The following is a 17,500-nucleotide window of genomic DNA, read 5'->3' as shown; positions in this document are numbered from 1 at the left end:
CTTTAATCAATATAATATACATTTTGCCTAGTACATCTTAGAGTTGTCCAGGCAGCTTAGCTATGTAGTGGCATTTCGCATATTATAAGCTGCATTTGTCATTTGTGGTCATTAAAGCAGACCTCGAAAGGTATGAACTCCATTATATATCGCTTCTATTAACAGTCTCTATTATCAAGAATGATATCGTATTGTTATTGTTTTTGTTATTATTATTGATGTTTTGATATTGTCCTCCCTGTCATTCTCATCGTTATTGTTTCGTCGTCATCACTATCATAATCATCATCACAATTATCTTATTGATGTTAATATTATTATTTTTTTCAGGTAAGCGTCGATGCTTTCACCAGAGGCGCAAGTAAGATTACACATTCGTTTTTTTTTTAATCGTCCTTATCATTACACTGCAGATGTTATCGAAATTAAGTGAAACGTCATGCTAATAATGGCGAAAGAAACTCATGGGATTAATATGTGTAATATTGATGAAATTAATTAATTAAAAATGTTGAGTAATAGTTCTGATAGAGATAATTATGGTAATGATAGAGAAGTTGTGTTCTTAGAAAGATGTTTAATATCATCTGTTCAGAATGATGCCAAAGCGACATTGGATTAATTTTCATGATTTTTCTCTTTAAATTATTTTCTGAACAGTGATTTAATTGATACGATCAAATTCGGTATGTGATATGGCGTTTTAGTTTTAGCTTAGGCTTTTATTAAATTATTTTGAAAATTTAATAACTGTAAGCATATCAGCTTTGTGGTTTCGATTTTATTGATTGTGATGGTGATGGTTTTGGTGATTAATAGTGATAATGAAGGCAATGGCATTAAGGATAAAAGTGACAAGGATGATAATGGTGACAGCAAAAGTAGGTAGTAGTAATAGCAGTAGTAGCAATAACACTAACAGTCATAGTGGTAGTAACTAACGGTAAGATTAATGATAACAATAATAATGTTAATGATAATAAGGATGATAATGTTACTGATAAAAATTATAATAATAATGTTAACGATAAAAATGATGATAATAATAATGTTAATGATCACAATAACTCGTATGATAACGATAATGATTATATATATATATATATATATATATATATATATATATATATATATATATATATATATATATAAACGTGAAAACAACAATGTTAACAATAATGATTATGAAAATTCAAATAGTAGGTAAGCTGTTTTTGTTAATATTAAAACTTATGCTTACGATGGCAACACCAGTGATAATGATGACAGCAGCAATGATTATAACACTGACGAGAGTAACAAGAAGGACGTAACACGAGCGGCGATGGTAAATACTGACAATTATAATTATGGAAATTATAACTGAACCAGCGTCTCGAATTACATTATCAGATGTCCAAATTATTTAACCCTAACAATCCGCCAAGAAAGCGTTTTGTTCCATTAACATACCCACATGCCCGGAAAGCAGCATAACCGACATGCCAGCATACCAGCAGGCGGAAGTCCAGGGAGTGAAAACTGGTAGAATGCTGTTATGATTCAGTTATTTTTTTTTTTTCTTTAATATAATTTTGCTTTCGTTTTCAACTTCTTGGTGTTTAGAAAAAGAAAGGAAGAAATGAGAATAGGAATAGGAAGTGGAAGTGGAGTAGGAATGGGAAAGTGGAGAGAAACGGAATGAATAAAATGTGGAAGAGTAATGAGAGGGAGATTTGGAGAAAGAAGAAATGTGAGGAAATAGTTTGGAAAAGAAGTGATATAAAAAAAAGATACAGCAAGTAAAAGTGAGCACGTGAATGAGAGGGAATAACCAATTGATAATGGCTCTGAGAGATTGAATAAAAGTAGACATGGAGAGAGAAATATTGAAAGAAATAAAATGAATTAAAGAAGAGTAGCAGAAAAGAAAATATAAGAAAACAGACGGACAGTGGGTAAGAGTGTGGCATAGATAGATACATAGATAACAATATATATATATATATATATAGGCATAGATAGATACATAGATAACAATATATATATATATATACATCTAAAAATATATCAGAAAATAAATTGATACAAAGAGAGAGAGAAAAAAAAACGGAAGGAAGCCTTGCCCCGCCATCTCAAACCTCATCAAACGAGACCGCAAGATGAATTTCGCAACTTGATACCCTTTTTTTTGAGGTTGTGAAATGATGACAGATGAAGCCGAGAAAGTGTTGCGAAAATATAATAGAGAGATCATGGACGAAGGGAGAGAGACGAGGCAGATGAAAGGGAATTTTATTATTGGATGAAAGGGAAAAACAGGTGTTTGGAGTGGAATGAAGTCAGGCAGAAAGGGGAGACAGTAAAGAAAAGAAAAAAAAAGGTAAAGACAGACCAGTTGGTGTTCGGGAAAATGCCAAGAAAGAGAAAGACTTGCAAGACCAGTAGATATGTAGAGAAAAAATCTAAGGTAAGGAAGACTGCTTTACTAGTAAATATTAAAAAAAAAGAAAGAAGGAAAAGAAAGGGAAGAAGAAAAAAAATTGTATATAAAAATATATATATATATATATATATATATATATATATATATATATATATATATATATGCATACATAATATATATACACATATATAAGAATCACATCGTAAAGGAAAAGAGTTGAAGGGAAGACTCCAAAAATAAGAGAAGAAATGACCAATTGGTATTTGGAAAATGCCAGCATCAGCTAACAAGAACATGAGTGGAAGAATAATAAGAAAAAAAAATCTTTACAGTTTTAAGGTGTTTCCTTCATTGCGGTCATGGGGGGGGGAGGGGGAGCAGTGACGCAAGGAAGGGGAAAGAGAAGGGGAGGGAAAGAGGAAGGGTGGGAAGAGGGAGATAGAGGTAGAATGGAGAAAATGATAGTTGTAACGGTAAGAAAGATATGGATAACAATGTAAATAGATGAATAAGACAGACAGACAGACAGACAGACAGACAGACAGACAGACAGACAGACAGACGATAAAGGAAAAGAAAATTTAAATTCCTATAAAGGCTGTGATAACGAAACATGCTTAACGAAATTTTAATGGTATGGCACTGCTAATGTGCACATTTTATCATTACACCAAAAGCTGTATCCGTAAATTAGACCTACCATAGTAATTATTCGTCTCCCCGGTAATGAAGGTCTCCTGGATGAAAAATATTGAAAGTCAGTCATCCGTTACGAACCTAATGAGCAGTTACTCGTTCCCTCAGAAAGGTAGCTCAAAGGGGGGTCTAGGGGACGTGGGGTTGTTGGTAGTGGGGGGGGGGGCTGTGGATGAAGACATTGATGAAGGGGGATCGAATGAAGGAAAGGTTTAAGGGCAGTGGGGTCCGTGTTTTTTTTTTTTTTTGTTTTTTTCTTGGGGGGGGGGAGGGGGGTAATTGGTTCTCTGGATTTTCATGATCTTTCTTTTCCTTTATTTTTCTGTCCCAGCAGAAAGGAACTCATTGGGTATAAAACAGAAGGAAGAAAGTAGATTAATTTTTTTTTATGGAATGTTAGAGAGGAGTGAGTAGAGACATTCATTTTCTACCCCATTTCCTCTCCACCGTTCGGAATCCTTTTTTCTTGCTTCCCTTCATCGTCCATCTCTTCTCTTCCTCTTATTTTTCAATTCCTTCCTTCTCCCTTTACGATCTCACCTCTCCCCCTTTCCTAACTCAGCGATGATGAATGTCCCCCTCCCCCCCTTTCTTACCCCCTTTATGCTTGACCCTCCTCCCCCCCCCCTATCCTAAATTGGGGTAGTGAATTACTCCCTCCCCCCCTTTCTGCCCCTCAAGGCACGGAGACATCGAATATTCGAGAGTCGTGCGGGGGGGGGGAGTAGTTGGGGGGCGGGGGGGGGGGTCTTGTAGCAGGTAGTTATACTCGGAACAAGTTTGGGTCGAAGGCTATAATTCTGTTAATCAAGTAATAGCTCTTGCTGGAAGATCCGTGTGTGTGTGTGTGTGTGTGTGTGTGTGTGTGTGTGTGTGTGTGTGTGTGTGTGTGTGTGTGTGTGTGTGTGTGTGTGTGTGTGTGTGTGTAGCGTGTAATGTGTGTGTAGCGTGTCCGCGCGCAAATGTCTGCGTGCCTGCAGCTGTGCGTGCGTGCAATGACACCCCCTCTCAGTCACAGTTCCTCAAGACGCAAAGCCGCCCTGACACGCGCCAGCCGTCAGCGCTCGGTCACTAGGGCTGACGTTGCTCGAAGTCAGCGACCGCATCCCAGGGAACGACCAGTCATCAGGCAGGCAGCTGAGATCATCACTCGAAGCGAGCTACTTTCCCTTCTGTGTGTTTCTGCGTGTATGTGCATTTCTTTAGATCTTGTGTGCATGTAAGTTTCTGTAGTGTATTTAAGTGCCTCTATAATGCAGGCCTTTTTGTAGCACCTAAAACACCTAACACTATGATACACTTTGATACATGGTTTCTTTTTACGCGCACATTATCGGAACCTGTTGAAGCATCTCTTCGGTTTGTATCAATGTATGTCTCTACCTTGACACATTGTGACACACCGGCCAGCCAGTCAGAGCGCGAATATTTTTTAGGTATATTGCACGTAATCTTAAGTTGGGATTTATATTTTCATGAATTACCAATCGCATCGTAAGTTTCTTGATACAAAATCCTATTTTAAAGGTGCATAAAATGTTTCTGTGCCTTTTTAGCAGAACATCAAATACACTCACTCGATATAGGTAAAATTTGAAGTATCAAAATATCAATGAAAATACCGTGCATGTTGATTTGTTGATATAATTCAATCAGTAAGATAAGTAAACCCCCGAGATCGTTGGAATTATCAAGTTATAACATTCGGACACGGAACTCACTCGCGGTGAATACGATAAGATTCCGCTTCCGCTTTTCATATGAAGATCAATGTATGTAATTAAAAGAGAAAAAAATGTTTTGACCGAATCTGAGAAATCCATCTGAAAGTTTTACAACCTTGCGAAGCGAAGAATGGTGTGTATAAACAATATATAAGTTGCAGAGTAGCAGGTACTTTTTCCATCTGATTTGAAGCTTCCACAATGTTTTGCTTGTAATTAAAAATAATGCCAGCATATGAAGTACCTTAATGGTTTTCTAATGATCTTTATCTCTCAAAACTTTGTATGTCATTATAAATTTCGTTGATATCTTGTTTTGTAACGACCATGGTACATGAAACAATGTATCAAAGTGGCAGGGGTTTCGGGATACTACAAAAAAGGCCTTGTATATTCTTTTACACGTATATATCGCTACCTAGTGTTATACGTTTGTGTACAACTTGTGGACATGCGTATACCTGGTCTGTATACCTGGTGATAATGTGAATATACTTATAGACTTTTGTATGTACGTGTCTATACACCTTATGTACAGGTGAGCATCTACATATATATGTATTTGTGTCTCAAACTACATGTGTATCTGTGTCCACATAAACCCTGTGCATGTTTTATCTGTGTGTAACTGAGGCTGGCCGATGTTCATGCACGAACGAATAGGACTGCACGTGCCGCATGCGCATTAGCAGGCCTGGATCCTCGCTGGCACACACACGATTAAGCAAATTCAAGTGTGGCGAGGTTGTTGGACGCGTCCGGTTTCTCTCTTGGTGGCTTCGATGAGATAATGGCTCTTCGTAAAGGGATTTGATTGAGAGAGATAAAGAGGGAGGGATGGGAGAGGGAGAGGGAAGGAAATGGATAAATTAGATAGGTAATGAGAGATAGTAGATACAGAGACAGACAGACACACACGGAGATAGATAGAACTAAAAGCTAAATAGCAGAGGAATGGAAAACTAAGAAAGAGAAATGCAAAAAGAGAAACCGGAGAAAGAAAGAAACGATTTTTTTTGTTATTGGGGAAGATGAATCGGGACAGCGGGAAATACCTGAATTTTCGCATTCCTTTGGGAAGAAAAAAAGAAGAAAAAAGAAAAGGTTTTCACCGGGAACCGCAACCGCGCGAAGAAAACTTTTAGAAGTTAAGAAAGGGTGTCTGTCCAGGTGAAGAATATTGAAGGAATGAAAAGGAGAAAGGGAGAGAAAACGTTTATGAAAAAATGGTCAAGAAGAAAGAAATGGAAGAAGGAAAGCACGAAAAATATACGATAGGAGAAAGAAATGTGTAGAAGAAACAAGAAAACATGTATATTATGTATATATATGTGTATATATGTATATGTATATATATGTATATATATGTATATATATGTATATATATGCATATATATGCATAATATATGCATATATATATATGCATATATATGCATATAAATGCATATATATATATATATATATATATATATATATATATATATATATATATATTATAATCACACACACACACACACACACACACACACACACACACACACACACACACACACACACACACACACACACACACACACACACACACAAAAAAAAAAATGGCAGAAGAAACTAACCATGGAAAATAGAAAACAAAAAACAATATGGGGGATAAAAAAGAAATGTATGAGAGAGGCTAATATTTGAATACACACATTAATACATACATATATGTGTGTGTATTAGAGAGGGAGAAAGAGAGAGAAGCAGACAGGCAGAGACAAGGGCAAAAAAAAACAACAAAACACACTTCTATAGCAAATATGAACCGCCCCCGCTTCTCCCCCGAGGACATGATGTACAAGTTCATGAACAAGTTAACCCAGATTCCGGAAGCCACAAGAAGGCCACTTATTTCCACTCTGGGCTAAAACCTCCCTCGCCTTTTGTACTATATGTGTCTTGAGTGGTGTGTCTTATATTTGATTTATTTGTTCTAATGTGTGTAAATATGTTTTCAATTGGGCATCATCATTATTATTATCATTATCATTATCATCATCATCCTCCGTCTGCATAAGTCTCTTTCGCATGTTCGTTTAATGTGTCTTGCGCTGGGCTATTTATTTATTCGTGTTTTTAATTTCCTCTAGTATTTGTTTATATATATATATATATATATATATATATATATATATATATATATATATATATATATATAACCAAACTTGTTCATCTATCAAACTCTAAAAAAGTGTTTTGGAGACTCGTTCTTACTTTTCTCTAAAATAACGAGATTATTCAAAGACAATATTACAATCAAAGTTAGAAAATATCACTTTATGAATTACTCTCGATTAACAAATGATAACCAAGAGGTGATTGCGGGTTATCATCACATTAAGAAGACTTCTACGTGCATTAAGTGTGATCATGATGGATCGCTGTTCGCGCTGGTAAATACCGTCTTTTTTATATTTTTCTCTTGATCAAATACGTGGATTTCTATTTTGTGTTCTGTGTGTCCATTGTTTTACGATGTTCACTCGTGTTTTATTTCTTTGCCAATTGATAATATATATTGAATATATAACAAATGTGTCAGGAGGAGGAGGAGAAGAAGAAGCAGAAAAAGAAGGAGAAGAAGAAGAAGAAGAAGAGGGAGAAGAAGAAGAAGAGGGAGAAGAAGAAAAAGAAAACCTGTCTCAGAGTACACGATGTCTCAGAGTATTCGATAGAAAAGAAAATGGATGAATCATATCAGACGCAGAAATTGCATGATAATAGAACTATAGACAAACAATGAGAATAAAGCGATTACCAAGAGAACTCCGAAAATATAAAAAAAGGTGAATAATTTAAGAAATGATTATTTAATACAAAACAGAAGAACTAAGGAATTAATCCAGGAGAATGATTAGAACGAATGTGAGACTGATAAAAGGACTTAAAAGAGTAAAGTAAGAGGAAGAATAATCAAGAGAAATTAAGATATAGTCCTCTAAAAATGGTATTTGCAGATAAAATGGAATAGCAAGGAAATTGGTACGCAGACGAGCGAGTAAAAGAAATTAGATCAACAAATGTTGGTTGAAACGGCAGGACAATAAAAAACAAAAGAAAAATCAAAGGAAAAAATATTAAAAGAGACGGAGGACACCGGTTTCCTTGAGTCCCAGAACAACTTAATTACACCATTAGCTAACCGAGGGCAACGACAGCTGGCTAGTCGCTTTCGGTCGCTCGTCGGGGGGGGGGGGGGGGAGCGGCTTACGATCCTGGGAAGATTCGCAAACGGGGATTTGGGGGGGGCGGGGTTCGAGACGTTTATGGGTTCCTTCTCTTCTGTCTTTCCTCTTGGTTCTTGTTTACTCTTCACTGCTTGTTTTCCTTCACTTTTTAGGTTTTGCCTTCGCTGTTTCTATTTCTCTTTCCTCATTTTCCTTCTTAATCACCTTCCCGTCTTCCTTCCCCTTCTCTCGCTTGTTTTCCCTTCCCTCTCTACCCCTTCATCCCCCTTTCTCTTCCCTCTGAGCGCGTAATTACGCTAACCAACCTCGCAATCTAAAATCAGGAGAGCAAAAGAGCGTAACAAAGGTACACCACCAACAAAGCCACAGTCTTTTCATTTTCTCTCATTCTCTTCATCTTTCTTCCTTCTCTCGTCTTATCCTCCTTTCTCTTTTTAACATCTTCCTCTTCAAGGTCCCTTTCCTTGTTTCACTATCACTCACTTCCCCTTCTCAATTTTCTCTCTCATTTCCCATTTTGTATCCTCCTTTCCCCCATATTCCCTTTTCAACCCTCTCTCCACACACCCTTCTTCCTCTTTTCCACTTTCCACATCTTCCTCTCCCTCATTTCCCGTTCCTACATGCCCCTCTCCCTCATTCCCCGTTCCCATATGCCCTTCTCCCTCATTCCCCGTTCCCCTATGCCCCTCTCCCTCACTCCCTCCCACATCTCCGTCTCCCTCACTCCTTCCCACACCCCCTCTTCCTCAATTCCCTTTTTCTTATTGTGGCTGTTTCCTCTTTATTTCTCCCCCCTTTTAACTTCTCTGCCTTCCTCTGTCTTTCTCCGTCCCCTACTACCTCACGTTACCCTTACCAGCATCACCAACCATCTTTGAAAGCTCCTGAAAGAAAAGAAAAAATGAGAAAAAGAAAGAAAACCACTCTCGCCCACATCGATCCGGTTCTGCTCCGGCGGAAATCAAAAGCTCCGGCGTGTGGTTTCGCAATGGATGACGTTATAAAGAAGTTATCGGAAGGACTGATAGAGTAATAGCGGGAGGTCTTTTGGCCAGGCCTGTTGAGGCGCCGGCTTCCTCAGCTTGTTGCATTGTTGGGATTATTTATTTATCTGTTTATTAAGTATCTAAGGAGGGATCGTGGTGATTATGGTGAGTAGGTGATGACGGATTATGGCGATATTGATAATTACTATAGGTGTTGATTTTTCTATAGTAATGAGAAGGATACTAATGTGCCCAATCAATAGAATCTATCCTCCTTCTCTCTGTGGTGTCAGAACGTAATGGTACTTGTACTGATAATGAAAACGATGATATGACGATGATTATGACTGCGATGATGATGAGGGAAATGACAACAACAATGGCAATATAATATCCACAACGAAAATAAAGTTAATGGAAGGATAATGGTAACAGTATTGACGTTCTCAACATGGCAACCGTTATCGCATCAATTTAATTATAGGAAGTGTTAAAAGCCGAGTTGCGTTACGTAGATGGGTTTAAGTTGTTACGTTGCGCGGATGAGTTTAACGTAACGATGAGACAACGGTGGCGATGGTTAGAATTTAGGAAGACGGATGAAAAAAAAAAAAATAAAACGGAAATAAAAGCAGAGAAGGGAACAGGAATATCAAAAAAAACGCAGTGATAAAAGAAAGCAAGGGAAGAATAGAGAGAAGATGATGAGAAAAAGATGTACGATGTACGATAACTGGGAAAGATAATTGGGAGAGAGATAGAGGGAACAGGAAGGTAGATCAAAAACGTGCTGGAAATTAAAGGCAGCTGAAAAAGTACTATATAATCTCTACCGTTTTATGAAGTTTACACATAAATACCGCTTAGATAATTTCCTGTGAGGAAAGGATCTGAAGTTAAGAAAAGGAAATGAAATGGGAGAATGACAGATAGAAATAAAAGAAAGAGAGTGATAAGAAAAAAAAGATAAACGAAAAGAGTGGAACGGGAGAAAGATGAAATAGGGGAAATGTCAGACGAAATAAACATGAAAACAGAAAGTGGAAAACACAGAAAAGGTCAAGAAACGGGGGTAAATTAAGGGATATAAGTAAATAAGAAGTCAATAAAAAAAAAGAAAAAAGAAAAACGTGAGAAGTGAAAAGAAAACTAGACAAAAAAAAAAAAAAAAACGAAGAGGAAGAAGGTAAAAAAAAAGGAAACAGAAAAGAGTTAAAGGAAGAGGATTTCGTTCGCTGTCACTACGACAGGAAGCTCGCCGCGTCCTGTTGTTTGTTCGTTCGTTTGTTTAAATGGATTGCTCCCACGCCATCCATAGACACGGGCTGTTGCGGACCGGACATGGAAAGAGGAGGGTGGATATGAAAAAAAAATTAGAGTTACATAAGGGAATCTATGGTGTGGGTAATGAAATTGATCACGGGAGGGTCAACAGTGCCAAAATCAGGGGTATGGGGGGGGGGAGATAGGTATATAGAAGAGGAAAATGATAAGAGAGAAAAATAAAGAAAGCCAAGGAAATGGGAGAAAAGGGTAAGCAGAGGAAACAAACAAGAGAAACTAAGAAAAGAACGATTAAAGCTAGTTTTATCAAAATCTTCCGTCAGATGTTTTGCGTATCGTCTTACAAACGGATATAAACTGAAAAATAATAAGAAGAGACACATGTTAAAAAAAACCATTTTCTTTTTATTTAAACATCTCGGACGACACACATTCATCTGCAAACCGACGACCACAAAGTGCCGATATCTGGGACACTGGCGAAGGAACTCACCGGTGTTTAACACTTTCTTAAGACGTCTGGGTTAAGAAAGGTATTCGGGAAGAGGCCAAAATCCACTGAAGAGATGGTAGAAGATGCGAGGAAATTGAAGCGTTTTTTATCGAAGTTATCTATCTGTATGAATGGTTGTGTGTTTACTGGTTGAAGGGCAGAACTAATGTGGTTCTGGGATATAGCCTGTTGCAGAGATTAATGGTAACGGAAAAGTAAATAAATCGTGGGTAAAAAAAAGCACTTGATAAGGCGTTGATATCTAGTTGTCCGAGGGCCGTGATTATTTGGGTTTTGATTTATAGCACACGCACGCACACGCACACACACCTTTCCTTTCGAAGCCTCGCTACTTACCGCCTGCCTTTCACTATTTCTTCTCCGCTCCCTCTTCTTTCCCCCTTATTTGGACTTCATAAACACCCGTCTCGCTCCATGTAGTCTTTGGGGGCTTCTTCATAGAGCACAGAACTCGCCTCCCCACCCCCTTCTTCCTGCTTCTCTTCCTCCGTTCTTTCGCTTCTTTTTTCTCATTTCGTTTCTTTTTCTTCGGTTTGCTTCTTTCCTTATCCTTTCTGTCTTCTCCCTTTATTTTCATACATTTCTTTTCTCCTCTCCTTTCTCATATATCCTTATACTCCTTTTTACTCTTCCTCTGCTCCCCTCTCCAACCTCATTTCCCTTCCTTTCCCTCCCCTCTCCAACTTAATTTCCCTTCCCTTCCCTTCCCTCCCCTCTCCAACCTCATTCCCCTTTCCTCTCCTACTTCATTTCCCTTCCACTTCCCTCACCTCACTCATTGCCCTTCCATCCTCTCCCGTCTCCCACACCTTCTTGTACCTCCCTTCCCTTCTCCACCCCACCCCCACCCCATCCCCGTCCATGTTCCCTCTCCCCCTCCCTACTCCCTCCTTTCCCCCCTCCCCACCTCCCCACCTTCTCCCTTCCCTTCCCTCTCCTCCTCCCCACCCTCTCCCTTCCCTTCCCTTCTCCTCTTACGCCTCTTTCCTGTGAACTTACCGGCCAGTGCCAGCCTTGGGAACTTCAATGCCGCGTAGAGAATGATCTCATTTGTCACGGGAAAGAGGGAGTTTTAGTGCTCTCTTTTGCTCTTCGTTATTTTCGTTGTTTTTCATATGCTTTACTATATATTCTGCTGCGACTAATGTTTTTTTTATGTGATCATTGCTGTTGGCATCATCTTCATCTTTATTTTGAAAGCATTAGTACTACTTGTTATTAGTATCGTGTTATGTATTGCGATTATAGTGCTGGTATGCTTACACTTCCCATTATTGTTGCTGTCGCTAAATGCCTTCTGAATGACGGAGGCATTTTTGAAGTCACTGAATACTATCGTTCACAAGAACAAAGCAAGGACGTCATTTAACGAACACGGACGTCAAAGTCATCAAGTGTCGGTAGATGTTCCGGTCAGTGAATGTTCTCCTGTGATGAACTTCGTCTTCTGCTTCCTGATACGGATGGAGGGGATGGAGGAGGGGTGCATGGTATGGAAAGGGGGGGGGGGTATGAAGTTCGATAGGGTGAAATGGTACGCGGAAAAGCGGTGGGGGGGAACACAGAAGGGTGGAGGGGTTTGTAAAAGGGGTGGAGAAAGTACAATACGGTGGAAAGAGGGAGGAGTGTAAGGGAGTTTAGGTAGGATAGAATGGAGGGAGAAAGGGAGAAAGAAGGGAGATTTTTAGAGGGGAGAAAGAAAGGGGGGAGGATTGGAAGGGTGCATGGAAGGTGGAAGGGAGTTGAAAGAGTGAATGGAAAGCAGTAGAAAGAGAATGGGAAAATGAAGATAGGTATTGGAATGATATAGGAATATAATGAAATGGAGTAAATGATCATGGAGTACCTAGAAATATTTAAAAGAAAAAAAAAACATCTTAAGTCGATAAGAGCGGAAAGATTTAGAATAAGATGACGCAAATTGGATTTTTTAAAGCAGAATCGAAGGAGGAAAAGTAAGGATAAGAGAAGATAGAATAAGAGAGAGAGAGAGAGAGAGAGAGAGAGAGAGAGAGAGAGAGAGAGAGAGAGAGAGAGAGAGAGAGAGAGAGAGAGAGAGAGAGAGAGAAGAGGAAGAGACAGAGGAAGAAGAACGAAAAAGGGTCGTTCGGCTCCACTAGCTCCTTTCCCAGCCGACCAACCGTAGATCAAGGCTCGGCGGACTTGTGTGTGAAGATCCGAATGGGTAATAGGATTAAGGGAGTCAAGAAGACGTGATCGCCTTTGTTTTAACTTTTTTTTTTTTTTTTTTTTTTTTAAGGCTTAGGACGCAGATGATGATTTATTAGTGTGTTTTTGTTATTGGTGTTACCTGATTGTGTGTGAGTATGTCCGTGCGTGTGCATGCGCGTGTTCTGTTTTGGGTTTTCTTATTTTTTCTTATGCTATTTTGTGCTATTTATTTTCGAAGCATGTTTCTGTTTCCATTTTGCAAGGGGAATGAGGTAGCAGTAAAAAGATAAACAAAACTATTTTCTGCTTAATGTTTTATTTAATTATACAGTTTTCTTGTGTTTTTTCCCTCTTGCAAGACATAATTCATTTTGTGATTAGGGTGAACTGGCAGTCAAGAAATACTGCAATTTTCATGATTGTGTATTATTTTCTCTGTTTTGTTTTGTTTTTTTGTCGTTATTTCCATTGTTATGATCGTCATCGTTATCATCGTTATTTTCATTATTTTTTATAATTCTTTTTATTTTTTTTTACTGCATTTCTTATTCATATTTCTGTAGGTTGAACGAACCGTCAATCAGAGTACTACCATCTACATTTTTTTTCTTTTTATCTATACGTTTTTACGTTATCGTTTACTCCATGTTATTTTACATGTTCGAAACATCCCGGCAAGCTCCACGAAAGCCGAAAATCCCCGTTAGATTGATCATCAATCTCAACCACGCGCTCTTGCAGCAACTCCTCTCACGTTCTCGCTGTTATTAACTTAGCGCTCCGCAGACACGAACTGCCGGCTGACTGACTACATGGTAATTGTCCCTCTTGGCCGGTTAGCGAGCGGGATGGGACGGACCGTAAGGCGTACAGGCTGTGGGGATGCTTATGGTAGGGTGCGTTTTAAGGGTGGGGGTTTAGGGGTGTGGGGTGGTTGCTTTGGGGTATGAGGAGGGGGGAGGAAGGGAGGGAGCGGGGGGAGGCAGATATCGATAGGTAGATAGATATCAAAGGATTTGGGACATTTATTTGCGAGTTGGTAAAGAAATTGGTGGTTCGCTCGTTCTCTTCAGGTTGGATTTTGTGCTGTGTGTTTGATCCGTTCATTCGCTCAAGATAATTGTACGCATGGATATACACGCACGTACTCACTTTTAAACACACACACTCACACTCACACTCACACACTCACACTCACACTCACACTCACACACTCACACTCACACTCACACTCACACTCACACTCACACACACACACACACACACACACACACACACACACACACACACACACACTTCCCGCACCCCCCCCCCCTCACTCCCCGACACACCCGCAAAATACAGAGAAAACTCCGCATGATATTCCAAATCGGCGCCAGTTCATGATTCATCGTCTTCAGCCGTCATGAGGAATAACAACGGAGAATCGGAGTCATTGGCAGTGCCCGCGGTCATGAGCTATGCACTCGGGCAAGCGCGGTGGAATGCAGTTCACTTAGTTGGGGGTGGGAGGTGGGGAGAGGTAAGGGGAGGGGGATAAGGGAGTGGAGGGGAGGTTGATGGGGAAGGGGTGGAGGCGGATGGGGAGGGAGGGGGAGCGGAAATGCGAAGGAAATGAGGGAGGGGGTAGGTATGAAAGGGGAGAGACAATCATATTATATCATCATTAGTAATAGTAGCCTTATCATTATCATTATCATTATCATTATTACCGTCGTTATTTGATTTTCATGTCCATTACAATTCACTTAAGTAAGGAATTTCCGTTATATCCTCTTAATAAAGTAGTAGAAACACTTAGTCCCAGATATGCACACGTACGGTACACACACACACGCGCGCACACAAAGTACCCGGACTTCAGTTTCTCTCGGCTGCCTTGGGACTCGACGCCTGCGGTCGCCTGGGCTGGAGGAGAGGGATAGAGGGAGGGGAGGTGGATGGGGAGGTGGGGAAGGTGAAGTTGGAGGCGGACGGGAAAGAGGGTGAGGAGGATGGGGAGACAATGGAGTGGGGAAGGCAAGAAGGGAAAGGGAAAGGGGGAAGAGGATAGGAAGGGGAAATCGATAAGGAAAGCAAGAGGGAGAAAATAAGTAGATGAGGGTTATAAGGGTGGTATAGGGCGAATGGTGAAAGGAAAGGTGGATGAAGAGAAAGGGGAAGAGGGAAAATGGGTGGGGATGAGTGAAAGGGAAGAGGTAGGAGACTTCGAAGCCATAGGAGGGAGGGAAGAGTGGAGGGGGGAGGGTTAGGGGTTAAAGAACAACGCCAGCGGCAAGATCATCTCCGTGCTTTCGTGCAAAGGTCAAGTTGCAAGTGCGATGCTGATAGGGAGGGGGGAGGGCGGCTGGGTTGGTGAATGGTGGGGAGGAGAAGAGGGAGAGGAAAGGTTGGTGGAAGGGAGAGAGGGAGGGTGGGTGGGTAGGGGAGGGTGAGGAAGGAGGAGGGAGGGAGGAGTGATAACTAGAGGGGGAGTTGCAAACGTCGGAGAAGAGTGAAAATAAAGAGCAACATTACTGTTTCAAGCATCTGAAGAGTCGATAGTGTTACTGTTATTGATATCAACATCATTATTATCATTGTTACTATTATTATTATTGTTTTTGTTGTTACTTTATCATAATTACTAGGGAATTCAAAGTAGAAATGATAATAGAATTACCTTCTGAATCTTTCATTGCCTTCATCTATTCTTGGTTCTTTCTCCATTCCTCTTTCACGCACACACACACACACACACACACACACACACACACACACACACACACACACACACACACACACACACACACACACACACACACACACACACACACACACACAACACATATATCAATTAAAAATCATTTCCATCTTTTCATTATAATATATATATATATATATATATATATATATATATATATATATATATATATATATATATATATATATATATATATATATATACATACACACACACACACCGGCACACTGTATTATCCATGTGCATCCGCCATAAAGAAAAACGAAAACAAAAGAACGAAAATCAAAGAAGAAAAAATCAACCTTGTTCAACCGCTTAATGCTCGCCTTCCCTGAACCATTGGATGAAGATGCTTAACGTTAATGAGCGGAAATTCTCACCGTTATCGGACGTTCACCCATTCATTATGCGTTGACCGGAATTCGCACGCTTCTGAGATGTTTATGTGTATATACTGTGTCTTTATGTCTCTGTGTCGGTCAGTGCCTTGTTTGTTTCTCTTTGTCCCTGTTTCTGTCTTTCTATGCCGCTCTCTTTCTGTCTCTCCCCCACTCCCTTCCTCCCTCCCTCTTTATCTCCCTCTCCCCCTCTCTGTCTCCCTCTCTCCCTCTTCTCCCTCTCTCCCTCTCTTTCTCGCTTTCTCGTATATCTACATGTTTCGTGCGTTCGTGCAATAGTGCGCGCAGTATGTATGTCTGTGTGCAGTAGGGTGTGTACATACACGTGTATCTATTTATATATATACATGACATAGACATATTTTACAAGCCCTCAAAATTCCCCCCATCATTTCAGGTACGCCTCGTGCTCCAGAGAAGCTGTAGAGCAGAACCAGGCAACGGCTGTAAGTAATGAGTGAATCTGTGCATGTCACTGCCGAACGTAATCTTGGTGCATTTTGGAGCTGAAGGTGACAAAGGCAGTTCATGGGTTATGTCACAGACACGAAACACGTAAGAAGTGAAGATGTTGCAAATTAGAGGTAGGAGGAGGAGGAGGAGGAGCAGCAGCAACAGCAGTAGCAGTAGTAGTAGCAGTAGCAGTAGCATTAACAGTAGCAGGAGGAGGTGGAGGAGGAAGAGGGAGACGGAAAAAAGAGAAGAATGTTAGGAAGAAGTGAGAATGAGGAAGTGACACAAATTATTATAATCATTATGTTTAACAGCATAGAATTAATGAGGGTTACAAATAATTTTACTACTATTATGCAAAATATTATTACTATTTGTATTCCTGAAAATGATGGTCTAGGGATGAAATTACACCAACAACAAAAGAGGTAAGAATAATGGAAGTGATGATAGGAATAATAGTAACATTGATCATCATAAAATGGCAATGATATTCATCCTTTTCCTACTACTGCGATAATGATAATGTAAATAGCAATAGCAATAACAACAATGCTAATATCAGTAATAAGTAATATGATAATAATTATGGCAATGATAATGATAACAATATAAGAACAATAATAATGATAGTAAGACGCGAAGAACAATAATGATTATAGCGACACGAACGAAAATGGTAATAGTGATAACATCAACAAAATTGATGCATCGCTTATAATAATACTACAAATATCATAATCATAACGTTGATTATTATATAGCTAAAGTTGCTTATACAAAAAATACAAGCAGAAATGGAAGAGAAACGATAAGAAAGAATATAGAAAAAAGAAATAAGCGAAACGACACTTTTTCTGGATCATTGTTGTTGA

General features: G+C 39.5%; 1 protein-coding gene across 1 annotated transcript in view; it reads left to right on the top strand.

Moving 5' to 3' along the window:
• Positions 1–17,500, top strand: part of LOC119590049 (protein artichoke-like) — a 142,371-nt gene that overhangs the window by 22,775 nt on the left and 102,096 nt on the right. The window contains 1 exon segment of the mRNA XM_037938785.1: positions 16,570–16,618. The gene's annotated coding sequence lies outside the window, so the exon portion shown is untranslated.

The sequence above is a fragment of the Penaeus monodon genome, chromosome 26, assembly GCF_015228065.2.
Source record: "Penaeus monodon isolate SGIC_2016 chromosome 26, NSTDA_Pmon_1, whole genome shotgun sequence".
NCBI classification, from domain to species: Eukaryota; Metazoa; Arthropoda; class Malacostraca; order Decapoda; family Penaeidae; genus Penaeus; species Penaeus monodon.
Note: the sequence above shows the minus strand (reverse complement) of the source record. Positions and strands in the feature narration are given on the sequence as shown.